The sequence below is a fragment of the Dromiciops gliroides genome, chromosome 1 (genome assembly GCF_019393635.1).
Source record: "Dromiciops gliroides isolate mDroGli1 chromosome 1, mDroGli1.pri, whole genome shotgun sequence".
NCBI lineage: Eukaryota > Metazoa > Chordata > Mammalia > Microbiotheria > Microbiotheriidae > Dromiciops > Dromiciops gliroides.
This window is the reverse complement of record NC_057861.1, coordinates 665,025,110-665,041,993: the sequence shown is the minus strand read 5'-3', so window position 1 is coordinate 665,041,993 and position 16,884 is coordinate 665,025,110. Positions and strand designations below refer to the sequence as shown.

The following is a 16,884-nucleotide window of genomic DNA, read 5'->3' as shown; positions in this document are numbered from 1 at the left end:
GGAGTATAGATGCTGATTGAACCATACTATTTCTTTTGTTTTGGGTGCTGTTGTTTTTTTTTTTTCTATTTTGAGGTTTTGCATCACTGCTCTGATTTTTTCTCTTGTAACAGGATTAATGCAGAAATAGGATTAATGTTATTATATATATATATATATGTATATGTATATGTATATAGATATATAGATATAACCTATATCAGATTACCTGCTGTCTAGGGGAGGGGGGAGGGAGGGGAGGGAGGGAGAAAAATCTGAAATTGTAAAGCTTGTATAAACAAAAGTTGAGAACTATCTTTACATGTAATGGAAAAAATAAAATACCTTATACATTAAAAAAAAAAATTGGTTGGATAGCTAGTTAAAAAGTGCAGTTGTTAATGATTCAATGACAGTTTGGCAAGATTTCTTCTGTGCTGTGCCTCAGAGACTTGTGCTTGGTCCTGTGCCATTTAACATATTTATCAATAACTTGGAATAAAGGTCATAATAGGTGTGTTTAAGGGCCTAAAATTCTAGCTAGGATGTCTAAAATACAATGAGTGGTCACCTTAAATTAGAAGCTTTAGCAAGAGTTTAGACTTAAGTATTTATCAAAATGCATCAGAAGTTAGTGAAGAAAGAGAGGTAAAAAGCAAACTTCATCTAACTATCTCTAAAAGAGCCCAGCATCTGTCCTCCCAGAAGCTTCCTGTGAAACAGGAAACAGGGCCACCCACACACACAGCTCCAAGCTAATTGGTTGGTAGCACTGATTGACAGGACCCACAGGGCAGCAAACGTCGTCGCTTCTGGACACTAAAGTCACATGGTTTCTTTTCATGGCCAGAGCTCACAACGTCCCTCCCAGCAGGGGGTATCATTCCAATTCTCACAGTACAATCCAAATCCTGTTTTGTGAGAAAAATTTATTCAATTGTGGGAATTAGGAGAAAACTGTACTTTATTGTTTGAACCTAGCACTATGTGGCTGGGCAACTGAACCACCTCTCCCTGCTATTTAGAGACACTGTGAGAATTAGAGCACTACCAACCTATTGAGAAAGATATTGCAAGGAAGCTCCACCATGAGGAGAAAGCATATGACTTGGAAACCATGTAACTTTAGTGTCCGAAAGTTACCGCCTGTTAGTTGTGTCAAAGTTACCAGCCAATTAGTTTAGAGCCGTGTGTGTGTGTGTGTGTGTGTGTGTGTGTGTGTGTGGACGGGCCTGTTTCCTATTTCACAAGAGGTTCTGGGAGAAGCTGCTGAGGCAAGGCTTTTTGGGTTTCTGACCTCAGCTTTGGCAGGTGAGATGCGGGGCACTCTTAGAGATAGTTAGATTTTTACCTCTCTCTCTCTCCTCACCAACTTCTGATGCACTTTAATAAATATTTAAAAGTCTAAACTCTTGCTAAAGCTTCTAATTTAAGGCGACCACTCATTAGATTTTAGACATCATTGCTAGAATTTTAGCCCCTTACAACACTTAAGATCTAGTTTGTGCTGACCAGAAATCTGGTGAGATCCAAAGACTGATTCAAGGAGTTTTCTCGTAATTGTATGTCTCAAGCAACCCATATGTCTTATCTGAAAAGTTAAAACAGGCACTAGGGAGAAATGGGACACCTCTTTTTCTGAATTCAAGGAATTAAACCTGTTCATTCTCCCCTTCCCGAATTGGAAAGTCCCTAATCTTTTATCCAATTAGAAATCAGATTACCCAATGTTGTATTGTTCCCTTTTAATTAATTGGTCTTATTTAATTAATTGTTTTTAATGTATAAAATTCTGTTTCCCTCTGTATTTGGGACCTAGGCCTAAGCTAAGGAGGTCTGGTCCTGCTTTGTTAGGCAATGACATGCATTGCTTAATAAATTGGAAGATCGAACTTTTGTTTTCCTCAGTCATTTTTCATCTTTCACCTGCCACAATATTCATCCAGGAGGTTGGACCTCACAATTTGGAAGATTATTCTTTAATAGAAATGTGACTTTCTCCTGAAGGAACCTTATCCTTTATACTTCTCTGCACTGCTAGCTACTCCTCCCATTCTCCACAATTCAGAGTATCAAGAAGAGGAGTAGGGGGCAGCCAGGTGGCACAGTGGATAGAGCACTGGCCCTGGATTCACAAGTACCTGAGTTCAAATCCGGCCTCAAACACTTGACACTTACTAGCTGTGTGACCCCAGGCAAATCACGTAATCCTGATTGCCTCACCAAAAAAAAAAAAGAAGAGGAGTAGGTATGTTCTTTTGCTCCCTAGTATTACTTTTAGCCCATTTCTCATACCATCTCATGCTAAACTTTCCTCTTTTGTGACAGGAGATAGAGACCTGTGATTTCTTTGGTGTAGGGAACTCCCAGATGGGGAAGTTCTATCCACCAATGGAGATAGTCAATAAGGCTTTGTTAAGTACCTACCATGTTCCAGGCACTGTACTAAACTCTGGAGATGAAAGGTTAAAAAGAGTCCTTGTTCTCAAGGAGCTCACAGTCTAATGGGGAAGATAACATAAAAACAACTATATACAAATAAAATATATATGTATATAGGATAAATCAGAGATAAACTGCAAAGGGAAGACACTAGCATTAAGAGGGATTAGGAAAGACTTCTCATAGAAGATGGGATTTTAGCTAAGACTTGAAGAAAACCACAACTAGGTGGTGCAGCGGATAGAATGCCTAGCCAGAAGTCAGGAAAACTCATCTTTTTAAATTCAAATCTGGCCTCAGACACTTAGTATCTCTGTGACCCTGGGAAAGTCATTAACCCTCTTTGCCTTTGTTTCTTCATCTGTAAAATGAACTGGAGAAGGAAGCTGCAAACCACTCCGGTATTTTTGTCAAGAAAATCCAAATGGGGATCATGAAGAATTGAACACAACTGAAAAACAACTGAATAGCTGAAGGAAGCCAAAAAGCAGGGACAAGAAGTGAAAACATCCTACACTTGGGGAATAGCAGTACCTTCTCTGCAACTTATAGTCTTAGAGTATTACCTGGAACACTTGAGAGGTTAAAGACTTGTCCAGGGTCACTGGCCAGCACATCAGTGACAGGGCTTGAATTCTGCTCTATCCTATCTGAGGATGATTTTCTATCCCTGGTATCACATTCCTTCTTTTAACTTTTTCCTATTTTGAGATCTCTGTAAACTACTCATATCATCACCCTTGACATATTTTAGTTTCTGTCATCTACAGACTTCCAAGTTATTTTTCCTAAATTCTTTAGTTGGTTTAGACTTACTTTCTAAACTGATTTACTATCTTGCTTTCCACCCTATCCCTGGAAATTTAGACTACTAATTAATAGCTAAGAGTTTTAGTTAATCCTTCTAACTAATATCTATGAATTATATTGGAATCAAATACTGCAGGCCTTAGCAGCAGAGTTTAGAAGAACTTATGAATCTGAGTCCCATCTTTGAGAGAGGGAAGATAAGTGGTGGATGAGCCAACCTGGTCAAATGCTTTGCTCACCACTGGGTCTCTCTGGTGTTAAGTGGTATCTGTTATCAGACTTTCCAGAAGGCTTACCTCTGTTTTCCCTGTTGCTCTGAAATCTAGAGTCCCCTCTTGCCAGTCAGTGTGTTGCACAACCCACCCTTCACCTTTCTTATAGACCAATCATAGGCTTAATTTAGTTTTTGCCACTGGACCTTATGTAATCAACTTTGATTGTAGTGTTCTTTGGTTACTGAGTGACCACTGAGCTACCTCTATTATTGACAACTGCTAGCCTTGCTAATAGATTATGCTCAGACTGGTGCCTCAGTTTCTCTTCATTGCAGATTTTTATCATGACATCTTCTGCCTTTGTCATCCTTAGGTAATTCAATATTCATGTTAACCACCTTACCATAAAAAATTTTCCCCTCCTCAAATTCATTTTCCAAACCACTATCACCAACATTATATCTTAGATCTCACAATTCTCAGAAACTGACTTCCAAGTCAGTTCTAGAACTTTGAAATTCCACTCATCATCTGCAACTTACTACCTACCTTGCCCATTTTTCTGATCAAAATAAACTAAATCTTTGCTCTTATAGTGAACTTAAATCTCAACCCCAACATACCTACCTAGGTTTCATATTTATCTACCCTTCAATTGCTTAGGTTTGACCCTTTATTCCTCTTCTCCTTTTCCTCTTTAATGTTTCTTGTACCGATTGGAATGACGCCACCTGCTGGAGACTTACTGTAGAAAAGCTCTGCCATGAGGTGAAGGTCTCTGAGGGCAAGACTTTTTTCTTTGTGTCAGGAAGTGACGTTTGCTTGTGGGAGGAAGAAGTGAGGAGGCTGGCGCTCTGACTCTCTTTCCTGTGACTCTGGCAGAGAGCGGAGCTAGGAATGCTCTCTCCCTTCAATAGATAGAGGAATCTAGGCCTTTCTCTCTTTTCAAAATTCTTATTCTCCTTAATAAATGTTTAAAGTCTAAACTCTTGCTAAAGCCTTATAATTTATTGGTGACCACTCATTAGATATTTTAGACAGTATAGCTAGAATTTTAGCCTTTACATTTCCCTAGCTAGTAATCTAGATTCTATTTCTCCTACCTCTGCCTTCTAATCAGCTGGTTTCTATCATTCCACATTCCCCTATAAGGTGCAGTGACACCATCAACCATCTTTTCCTATAACCATCAGCTTCTGAAATACTTTGCTCATTTCTGAAATTCTAACTCATTCTCTCTCATCTCCCCTAGCTTCTCATTTTCTTTACATACCACTTTATGTAGGTATTTCCCAACATATCTTGGTCCTCAGAAGAGGACCTTCAACATAACATTCTTCCTTGATGATCTTAGTTACTCCTACAGGTGAAAGTAAGATATAATAGCTAATATTTATATAGCTTTTAGGTCTTCAAAATCCTAACATATATGATGTCATTTGTCCTCATAACAACCTTATGAGGTGCATTATCTCCACTTTACATATCAGAAAACTGCAGCTGAAGAACTTGTGACTTGCCCAGCGTTGTTGTTTATCCTTCAATGATGTCATTGGATATGTCATGACTTGCTTGTAAATTGGATTTAGATGAGACTTTACACAAAATGTTGGCCTTGCTCTTCTAGAGTCATCAAAGTCCAGTGGGCAAAACAAAAGTCAGGACAACTTTTAACCCAGGATGACTTTTGGACAATGACCCATGATGCAGTAGATGACCTTGACACCTTTGATGTCTGACCAAGTTCTCAACACTCCATAATGCCTTCTTTAGCTGCCTTCATGGCCAATGGAATAAACTGTTCTCATCTGCCCATTCTGCTAGGGGTATTTTCGACCTGGATTGTGGGGCTAGCTCACCCAAAGAATTGGAGGTTCATCATAAATCTTGTAAAATAAAAAGATTTATTAGGAGAGAGGAACATATGGCCAGGAGACAGAATCACTATGGAGACTTTCTCACAGAGTAAGAGAGAGCTGGTCTTTTTATATGCTTACAAACAAAAGCTGTCAAAACAACTGGGAAGGAATGCCTAGAGTATGAATAGCACCCATCCATATCAATATATCATCTTTGTTCCTTACAGACCAGGGTCTTTGTGCTCAACCACACCCACATTCTGAGATGGGAGGCAGAGCTGTTTTTTCCACCCTGGAAAATTAAGGATTCCGTGGGCTTAGGGTATTTGGGTTCTTGGGTCCTTTGTCCATAACAATGCCACCAGGGAAGTCTTCACAGGCTTGGGGTAGATACTCCCCTAACTCTGACAGGTTTGAGATATGTTGGTTACCCTCAACCTGGTTTAGCCCATCTTCCAAGACAGTTTTACCAGGGTGTGTGCCCTGGGCATGCTACATCTTCTTGAAGCAATAGGTGAGAGTTGGGTGACAGGTGGATATCAAAGGTGGATAAGTAGCCCTGCAAAGGGCTTAACAAGCCCTCATACCAGAGGCGCTAGTCTTCCCTGAACACTCCATATACCCTCCCAGGGTCATGATATGGGGGAATGGGGTACGGGCTGGGGTAGGGGTTGGGGTTCTTAGGAATTCCTCTTTAAAGAATTACACCCTCTTGCACACAAAAGTAGTTAGAATAAGGTGGTAGTTTATTTAGGAGCAAGGGAAGGGAAGGGTGGGGGGAGGGAAACCATGAAAGAAATCCTTGGACTTTTATGGGGAGATTGGCATAAAGCACATGGCTCAGAGGTACCAAATCTCCTCGAACAGGAGACTGGAAGGTACTTTTATAGAGGACTGATGGGGGTGGACCATCTGCCCGTGAAAAGTTCCTTTAGTGAGAGAGGACCATCCCCCACTGGTGGTAGCTGGGGGAACTGGGTGAGGAGTGGAGGACCATCCCCCACTGGTAGTGACAATTCAGTGAGGGGTGGTTACCAATCCCTCTTCAGAAAACAAAGGCCGCAGCCACACCCAAATTTATCTCCCCAGGGTAAGGGAGACCAGAAAGAAGGGTAGGAATCCAAAGCTAGCTCAGTCCGATTTGGTTCAGCTTATCTCTCTAGCTTATCTGTCCTCTGGTTTAGTTTCTCAAGGAGAAGGTTCCTTGATGTGCCCAGAGAATTTCTGGGGTGCTCTGCACCCCATGAAAGTCACATACCTAGTAAGTGTCTGAATCAAAACTTGAACTCGGATCTTCCTGACACCAAGTCCAGTGCTCTGTAGTATCAACCTGAAAATTAATTAAACAGTTAAAATAACATAATAAGTTTTTAATAGAGGCAGAGGAGTTATAACTCAGAGTATCACAAAGCAGATGCTAATGTCATGGGGTGCAGAGCACCCCAGAATTTCTCTGGGGCACACCGAGGAATCTTCTCCTTGAGAAACTAAACCAGAGGACAGATAACGCCTAGAGGAACCAAATCGGACTGAGCTAGCTTGGGATTCCTACCCTTCATTCTGGTCTCTCCCTTATCCTGGGGAGATAGTTTGGGTGTGGCTTCGGCCTTTGTGTTCTGAAGAGGGATCTGAAGCCACCCCTCACCCAATTCCTTTAGTCACTACCAGTGGGGGATGGTCCTCTCTCACTAAAGGAACTTTTCACGGGCAGATGGTCACCCCCATCAGTCCTCTATAAAAGTACCTTCCGGTCTCCTGTTCGAGGAGATTTGGTACCTCTGAGCCATGTGCTTTATGCCAAATCTCCCCATGAAAAGTCTAAGGATTTCTTTCATGGTTCCCTCCCCCCACCCTTCCCTTCCCTTGCTCCTAAATAAACTATCACCTTATTCTAACTAAGTTTTGTGTGCAAGAGGGTGTAATTCTTTAAAGAGGAATTCCCAAGAACCCCAACCCGTACCCCATTTCCCACTATATCACTAGGAATATCCAAAGATGGAAACTGAGGACAGGGTTTACATGGGGTAACAGAATAGAGAGAGCTAAGAGACTGCCCTTGGGAAGATTAAGTTTCTCACAGTTTAATAAGGTAAGTTGTTTTACATAACAAGCAAAAGTTAAAAGAAAGCTTGGTAATCTTTGGAGGGGAGATTTTTGAGAAATCTACAAAATAATCAGAAACTTGGTGGGGGGGCAATGAGGGTTAAGTGACTTGCCCAGGGTCACACAGCTACTAAGTGTCAAGTGTCTAAGGTTGGATTTGAACTCAGGTCCTCCTGAATCCAGGGTCAGTGCTTTATCCACTGCACCACCTAGCTGAACCTATCAGAAGCTAAAATTGACAAAGTCTGGTCAGCCCCCGGAAATTCAGTGTCCTGGAAATGGAGAATAGGTAAGGATTAGCCAATTCTTAGTAAACTGTGTTTGTCGCTCTTTTCCTCCTCCTTTCCTTGGCCCCTACTGTGTCTCCGTGAGCCCCTTACCGACTCCTCTCCATGACTGGAGGTTCACGCAAGCCCCGAGCGGGCCGCCCCCAGGGCTCCTTCTTCTCCAGGCTGGGGTAGGCAGCTGAGCTGGGAGCTGGGATCCGAGGGCTGGGAGTTGGGAGCCTCCAAAGCCGCAGCTGCTTTGGGAGCAGGGAGCGCCGTAGCGCCCGGCGTCTGCAGGAGGGAGCAGGAGCAGCCGGGCAGTCCGAAACTTAGACCGGCCGCGCAGCAGCAGCGCTGCAGCCGCCTGCGCGCCTCCAGTCCGGGAGCCAAGAGCTTCGGCCACCAGAGAGAAGCCAAAGCAACCCGCCCGCGGCCTAGCGGTCAGTTCGCAGCTCCGCCCCTTCACCGGCCAGCTCCATCCAATCCCGCCCGTGCCCCCCCCCCCCCCCCCCCCCCCCTCCCTTCCAAAAGTTTTTATTTATAGTTTGGGGTTCCAATTTTTATCCCTCTTTCCCTCCCTCCCCTCCCTGCTCCCTGAGGTGGCAAGCATTCATTTATGGGTTATACATGTGTGATTATGTAAAACATTACCACATTTATCATTTTGTACAAGAAAACTTGATTAAAAGGAAAAAAAATGAAAGAAAGTGAAAAATAGTATGCTTCAGCCTGTTCCATCAGTATCAATTCTTTATTTGGGGCTAGATAGCATGTTTCATCAATAGTCCTTTGGGATTGTCTTGGATCATTGTATTGTTGTGAATAGTCAAGTCATTCACAGTTCTTCATCAAACAATATTGCTGTGTCTGTGTACAATGTTCTCTTGCTTCTGCTCACTTCACTATACATCATTTCATACATGTCTTTCCAGGCCTTTCTGAAGTCATCCTGCTTGTCATTTCTTACAGCACAATAATATTCCATCACCATCATATACCACAGTTTGTTTAGCCATTCGCCAATGGATGGACATTCCTTTGATTTCCAATTCTTACCTACCATGAAAAGAGCTGCTACAAATATTTTTGTACAAATAGATCTTTTTCTCTTTTTGGGGATGTCTTTGGGATATAAACCTAGCAGTGGCATTGATGGATCAAAGGGTATGCACAGTTCTATAGCCTTTGGGGATAGTTGCAATTGCTCTCCAGAATGATTGGATCTTTACCCAACTCACCAACAATGGATTAGAGCCCCAGCTTTCCCACATCCCCTCCAACATCCAATATTTTCTGTTTTTGTTATATTTGCTACTCTGTTAGCTGTGAGATGATGCCTCAGAGTTTTTTTAATTTTCATGTCTCTGGTCAATAATGACCTAGGGCATTTTTTCATGATTATAAGTAGCTTTGATTTCTTTGTCTGAAAACTGCTTGTTGATATCCTTTGACCATTTATCAATTGGGGAATGACTTGTGTTTTTTATAAATTTGACACAGCTCTCTATATATTTGAGAAAGGAGGCCTTTATCAGAGATATTTGTTTCAAAAATCCCCAGTTTTCTACTTCCTTTGTATTCTTGGTTACATTAGTTTTGTTTATGCAAAAGCTTTTTAATTTTATAGAATCAAAATGATCTATGTCTTCTTTGGTCCTAAATTCTTCCCCTGCCCATAAATCTGACAGATAAACAATTCCACACTCCCTTAATTTGCTTATGGTATCATCTTTATGTGTAAATCATGTACCAATTTTGACCTTATGTTAGTATATGGTGTGAGATGTTGGTCTATACCTAGTTTCTGCCATACTGTTTCCCAGTTTTCCCAACAGTTTTTGTCAAATAATGAGTATTTGTTCCAAAATCTTGGATCTTTGGGTTTATCATATACTAGATTACTATACTCATTTATTATAGTGTAATTTCTATCTATTCTGTTCCACTGATCTACCTCTTTATTTCTTAGCCAGTACCAGATTGTTTTGATAATGACCACTTTCTAAGACAGTTTAAGATCTGGTACTGTTAGACCACCTTCTTTGTACTTTTCATTGATTCCCATGATAGCCTTGAACTTTTGTTTTTCTTAATGAATTTTGTTATTTTTTTCTGGCTCTGTAAAATATTTTGATAGTTTAATTGGCATAGCACTAAATAAATGAAGTAACTTAGGTAGGATTGTCATTTTTATTATATTGGCTCTGCCTAAACATGAGCAATTAATATTTTTCCAATTGCTTAGATCTGACTTTATTTCTGTGAAAAGTATTTTGTCATTCTGGTCATATAGTTGCTGGGTTTGTCTTGGGAGGTAGACTCCCAAATATTTTATATTGCCCACAGTTATTTTAAATGGAATTTCTCTTTCTATCAGTTGTTGCTGGACTTTATTGGTAATATATAGACATGCTGATGATTCATGTGGGTTTATTTTGTATTCTACAACTTTGCTAAAGTGGTTAATAATTTTAAGTAGCTTTTTAGTTGATTCTCTAGGATTTTCTAAGTATTACATCATATCATCCGCAAAGAGTGATAGTTTTGTTTCCTTATTACCTGTTCTAATTCCTTTAATTTCTTTTTCTTCTCTCATTGCTATAGCTAACATTTCTAATACAATATGAAATAATAGAAGTGATAATGGGCATCCTTGCTTCACCCCTGATTGTATTGGGAAGGCTTTAAGGTTATTCCCATTACAGATAATGCTTGCTGATGGTTTTAGATAAATAGTACTTACCATTTTAAGGTAAGCTCCTTTTATTCCTATACTCTCTAGTGTTTTTAATAGGAATGGGTGCTATATTTTGTCAAAGGCCTTTTCTGCATCTATTGGGATAATCATGATTTTGTTGCTTTTGTTATTGATATGGTCTCTTATGCTGATAGTTTTCCTAATATTGAACCAACCCTGGATTCCTGGCATAAATCCCATCTGGTTATGGTGGATGATCCTTGTGATATATTCCTGTAATCTTTTGACTAGTATTTTATTTTAAAATTTTACATCAATGTTCATTAGTGTAAGGGCCAAATTCAGTATGGGGAGAGTTAATTGGGCAGTTCACTGTAATATTGGGATTCAGAAAATGAGAGACCCCTAGTTGCAGAGATTCCTCTCTGCTCAAACTGGCTTTTTTTCTTTTTAGTTATTTCTCTCAGACTGATAAGAAAGGAAATTTAACAGCCTCTTTTCTGTAAACAAATCAGGTTTTATTCATGGGAACAAATCTACAACACAAGTGAAGTTAATAGAGCCAGGGACAATGAGAAAGAGAATAGGGGAAGGGAAAGATATGACCCACTTCCCAGATGATTAGAATCTAAATCTCTAGGGTAAAAAGGCTCCCAGACACCTCGAACAAGCTCTTCCTCCTCAGCTACCCAGCCCAGCTAGCCCAAAGAGCTAGTCTCACCTGAACAACACAAACTCACCACCACCTGGAATCTGTAGTTCCAAGGAGAATCAGCAGTGCTGCGTCTCCTGGTTCTGTCCAAAGGTCCACCACACACCCACTTCTCTCTTTTCTCTCTCTCCCTTCCTGCCTCCCCCACTGGAAGGCAGGTTCTTAGCCCTGCTGAGTCTCCAATTAGTTCAACATACCCCCTGGGTTATCCCCATTATAATTTAGCCAGGCCCATGTGGGGTGTGAGAGAACTCTTCATGGAAGAACTCTTACATGGGGCTTTTCAAGGTTACATCTTTTCAGTCTGACCATGATGAAGCAAAGATGGAATCACAGAAACCCCAAATCACAATGAATTCCTTACATGAATGAAATTGGTCTATAATCTTCTTTCTCTGATTTGGCTCTTCCTGGTTTGGGTATCAGCCCATTTTTGTCTCATAAAAAGAATTTGGTAGGACTCCTTATTCACTTATTTTTTCAAATAATTTATATAGTATTGGATTAATTGCTCTTTAAATGTTTGGTAGAATTCACTTGTGAATTCATCTGGTCCTGGGGATTTTTTCTTAGGATGTTCACTGATGGCTTGTTCAATATCTTTTTCTAAAATTGGGGTACTTAAATATTTATTTCTTCTGCTAATCTGGGGTAATTTATATTTTTGTATATATTCATCCATTTCATTTAGACTGTCAAATTTACTGGCATATAAATGGGCAAAAGAGTTCCTAATAATGGTCTTAGTTTCCTCTTCACTAGTGGTAAGTTCACCCCTTTAATTTTTGATACTAGTAATTTGGTTTCTTCTTTCCTTTTTTTGATCAAATTAATCAATGGTTTATTTATTTTATTGGGTTTTTTAAAAATATAAAACCAGCTTCTAGGTTTTATTTATTATTCAATGGTTTTCTTCCTTTTGATTTTCAGGATTTCCAATTTGGTGATTTGCCGGGGATTTTTAATTAGTTCATTTTCTATTTTTTTTTTTAGTTGCATGCCCAAATCATTGATCTGCTTTTTCTCCATTTTATTGATATAAGCAGTTAGGGATATAAAATTTCCCCTAAGAACTGCTTTGGCTGCATCCCATAAATTTTGATATGTTGTCTCATCATTGTCATTTTCTTTAATGAAATCATCAATTGTTTCCATGATTTGTTCTTTGACCGACTTGTTTTTTGGATCAGATTATTTAATTTCCAATTGGTTTTTTTTGTTGTTGTTTTGTTTTTGTTTTTAGTGAGGCAATTGGGGTTAAGTGACTTGCTCAGGGTCACACAGCTAGTAAGTGTTAAGCATCTGAGGCCAGATTTGAACTAAGGTACTCCTGACTCCAGAGCTGGTGCTCTATCCACTGTGCCACCTAGCTGCCCTCCCAATTGTTTTTTTGGGGGGTGGGGGGGCGGGGATGGACAATTGGCGTTAAATGACTTACCCAGGGTTACACAGCTAGTAAGTGTTAAGTGTCTGAGGCCAGATTTGAACTCAGGTCCTCCTGAATGCAGGGCCGGTGCCACCAGCTGCCCCCCCTCCAATTGGTTTTTAATGTCTCTCTTGATTGTCCATTATTGAATGTAATTTTTATTGCATTGTGATCTGAAAAGGATGTGTTACTATTTCTGCTTTTCTGCATCCGGTTGTAAGATTTTTATGCTCTAATACATGGTCAATTTTCATGTAGGTCCCATGTACTGCGGAGAAGAAGGTATATTCCTCACAATTCCCATTCAGTTTTCTCCAGAGATCTATCATATCTAATTTTTCAAGAATTGTATTCATTTCCTTAACTTCTTTCTTGTTTATTTTTTGGTTAGATTTATCCAGTTATGAGAGGGGAAGGTTAAGGTCCCCTACTAGGATAGTTTTCTTATCTATTTCCTCCTGTATCTCATTCAACTTCTCCTTCAAAATTTAGATGCTATACCATTTGGTGCAGGTATGTTAAGTATTGATTTGACTTCATTGTCTATGGTACCTTTCAGTAAGGTATAATTTCCTTCTTTGTCTCTTTTAACTAGATCTATTTTTGCTTTTGCTTTGTCTGAAATCATAATTGCTACCCCTGTTTTTTTGCTTCAGCTGAAGCATGAAGTATAATAAATTCTCTTCCAGCCCCTTACATGTACCCTATATGTATCTCTCTACTTTAAATGTGTTCCTTGTAAACAAAACATTGTAGGATTTTGGTTTTTAATCCAATCTTCTATCTGCTTTCATTTAATGGGTGAGTTCATCCCATTCACATTTATAGTTATGATGACTGTTTATTTCCCTCCATGCTATTTTTTCACCTGTTTCTCCCCCTCATTCTGAGGCCCCACCCTCTCCCTTCTCAGAAGTCTTTTACTTATGATTACCACCTTCCTCAATATGCCCTCCCTTGTATCAGTCCCCCCTCCCTCTTCTATTATCACCATCCCTTTGAAAACTTCCTTATAGGGTAAGATAGCTTTCTATATCCAACTGAGTGTCTGTTATTCCCTCTTTGAGCCAACTTTGATGAGAGTAAGGTTTCATTTTTGCCCATGCCATCATCTTCCCCTCCATTATGATGGTTCTTTTATGCCTCTTTTTGTGTGTGTATGTGTGTATGTGTGTGTGTGGGGGGGCAATTCACCCCATTCACATTCTCCCCTCCTTCTTCCATGTAGTTTCTTTTTACCCCTTTATTTTGTTTTCTGGGGTGTTATTCCATCAGTGTCACTTTATGACCACACCCTCTGTCTATATATACTCTTTTTAATTATTCTTAAAATTGTTAAGACTTACAAATATTACCTTCAGTTTTGCCTTATGACCACATCCTCTTTACATATTCTCCTAATTGCTCTAATAATTGCTCTTATAATAAAATTATTAAGATTTACAAATATTATCTTTTCATATAGAACTAGAAACAGTTTAACCTTATTAAATTTCTTCACTTAACACTTACTAGCTGTGTGACCCTGGGCAAGTCACTTAACCCCAATTGCCTCACCAAAAAAAAAAAAAAAAGAAATTTCTTACAGTTTTTCTTTCTTGTTTCTTTTTTACCTTTTTATGTTTCTCTTGAATCTTGTATTTGGAGGTCAAATTTTTTATTCAACTCTGGTCTTTTGATCAGAAACACTTGAAAGTCCTCTATTTCATTAAATGTCCATTTTTTTCCCCCTGAAAGAATATATTCAATTTTGCTGGGTATGTGATTCTTGCTTGTAAACCTAACTCCTTTGCCTTCTGCTATATTATATTCTAAGCCCTGTGGTTCTTTAATGTGGAATCCTATGTAATTCCCACTGTAACTCCAGGATATTTGAATTGTTTCTTTTTGGCTGCTTGCATTACTTTTTCTTTGATCTGTGAAGTTTGAACTTTGGCTATGATGTTCTGGGGAGTTTTCATTTTGGGATCTCTTTCAGGAGGTAATTGGTGGATTCTTTCAACTTTTATTTTGCCCTCTGGTTCTAATATTTCAGGTCAGTTTTCTTTGATAATTTATTGAAGGAGATTGTCCAGGCTTGGTTTTTTTGGTCATGGCTTTCAGATAGTCCAATAATTCTTATATTATGTTTCCTAGATCTATTTTCTAGGTCAGTTCTTTTTCCAATGAGAAATTTCACACTTCCTTCTATTTTTTTACTTTTTGATTTATTGTTATTGTATGTTGGTGTCTTATGGAGTCATTAGTTTCCATTTGATCAATTTTAATTTTTAAGGAATTCTTTTCTTCAGTGACCCTTTGTGCTTCCTTTTTCATTTGGCTAAATCTGTTTTTTAGGGAGTTATTTTCCTCAGTAAATTTTTGTATTTCTTTTTCTTGATTGTCTCGCATTATTTTTATTTCTTTCCCCAGTTTTTCTTCTACTTCTCTAATATGATTTTTCTTGTTTTTTTTTTCTCTTTGTGAGGCAATTGGGGTTAAGTGACTTGCCCAGGGTCACACAGCTAGTAAGTGGTAAGTGTCTGAAGGCGGATTTGAACTCAGATCCTCCTGACTCCAGAGCCAGTGCTCTATCCACTGTACCACCTAGCTGCCCCCTCTAATTTGATTTTTAAAGTTCTTTTTAAGGGGCAGCTAGGTGGTACAGTGGATAGAGCACTGGCTCTGGAGTCAGGAGGATCTGAGTTCAAATCCGCCTTCAGACACTTACCACTTACTAGCTGTGTGACCCTGGGCAAGTCACTTAACCCCAATTGCCTCACTAAAAAAAAAAAAAAATTCTTTTTAAGCTCTTCCAGGAATTAGTTTTGGGCCTGAGACCAATTTGCATTTTTCTTCAAAGTTTCACCTGTGGTCATTTTGTTCCTATTGTAGTAAGATTATTGGAATTTGGCAGACTGATTGGGATGGGCCACACCTGGCCTGTCCTGAGTGATGTATGCTGGTGATGTCAGCAGGAGAAACCACTCTCCACAGGCAGTTTTGAAGGATCTCCCGTTTTGGGGGAGGGAGAGTGATCGCTTGCTGAGGGGAGCACAGTCTCTTCTGGAGTGACTTTCTTTCCAGTGGTGTGAGCTGTAGCAGCAGACGAGAAAGAGGTTCTTTCTTAGCAGTTTTTGTCTTGCGGGTCCTGGCCATTTTCCATTGAAGCTACAGACCCCAGGTGGTCAGTTAACATAGGAGCCCTGCTCTTTTGAATTAGCTGAACTGGAAGCAAGTTTGGAGATTATATAGACTTAGGTTAGAGTTAGGAGGATTATCAGTATTTCTTTTCCCCTATTCCCTCGTCTTTGATTTTATTAATTTCACCTTTGCTTTTATTTTATTCCCATTAATAAAATCTGATTCGTTAGTGGAAAAGAGGCTGTTAGGCTCCTTTCTTATTGGCCTGGGAGAAATATCTAAAAAGGCAGTTTGGAGGGGAGGGAGCTTTGAACCTAGAGGTCCCTCATTATTTCCAGGACCCCAGTATTATGGTGAGGCACTCAATTAATTCTCCCTATATTAAATTTGGCCCTCACACTATTGTTCTCTTCTAGGTTTGTGCCTTGATTTTCCCTATCACCATGGTAACTGTCAACAGTCAAGCTTTTCTTTTTGTTGTTTTGGGGGTTTTTTTGCTCATTTTTGTACCTTTATGTTTTTATTTGAGTTAGGCTCTCTTAAACTGTCCCAGGGTTTATGCTGAGGCTCTGGGTCTTATTGGTTGTTTTCAATGTGTCTCAAGGCTTACCTGCTTGCTTTTCCTGGGTTCCTAAAGTCAACAAAATCTTTCTAGTAGCTGGCCCTGGAGGAGTGAGCTTGTTGTTTTTCTGCCCCAGGGGTGGTGCCTTGCTGCTTGGTTATTCTGTTATCAGGGCCTCTCTGTTAGCTGGCCCTAGAGGAGTAATTTTGTTTCCAATCTGCCCAAGTGTTTGAGGGGGGAGAAGGTGGGGAGAGGGATATGGGGGGGGGGCTCCCTGCTGCTGGGTTGCTATGGTAACTCTGCTAGCAGGCTCTGGAAGGGTAATTTTGTTGTGATCTGCTGAGTCCCTGGGGCTGGTTTGCCCTGGAAATAGTCTCTCTGCTGGGAGGTCACAGGGGTGGGAACATGCTCTTGACCTGCTTGGGTGGAGCTTCAATTCTGGTCAGTGGTGGGGTCAAAGCTTCCCTAGTGGTCTGTGCCAGCTGTGGGTACTTGGTGAGGGTCCCTGCTATGCTACCCAGACTGCTCACCTGCCCAGGGAGTTGCCAGTTTGCAGGTGGATAGAGCCTCACTGTTGGAATTCCCCTGGCTCAGAGCCCTGTCTCATGCCCCCTGCTGTGAGTGAGCCCAGAAGCTGCTGTTGCTGTTGCTCCTGGACCTCATTTCCCTCCCACCCAGATAAGACAGAC

At 40.2% G+C, this 16,884-nt stretch overlaps 1 protein-coding gene across 1 annotated transcript in view; it reads right to left on the bottom strand.

Moving 5' to 3' along the window:
• Positions 1–8,066, bottom strand: part of LOC122730381 (bile acid-CoA:amino acid N-acyltransferase-like) — a 36,867-nt gene extending 28,801 nt beyond the window's left edge. The window contains 2 exon segments of the mRNA XM_043969492.1: positions 6,564–6,635; positions 7,789–8,066. The gene's annotated coding sequence lies outside the window, so the exon portion shown is untranslated.
• Between the last annotated feature and the right edge of the window lie 8,818 nt (positions 8,067–16,884).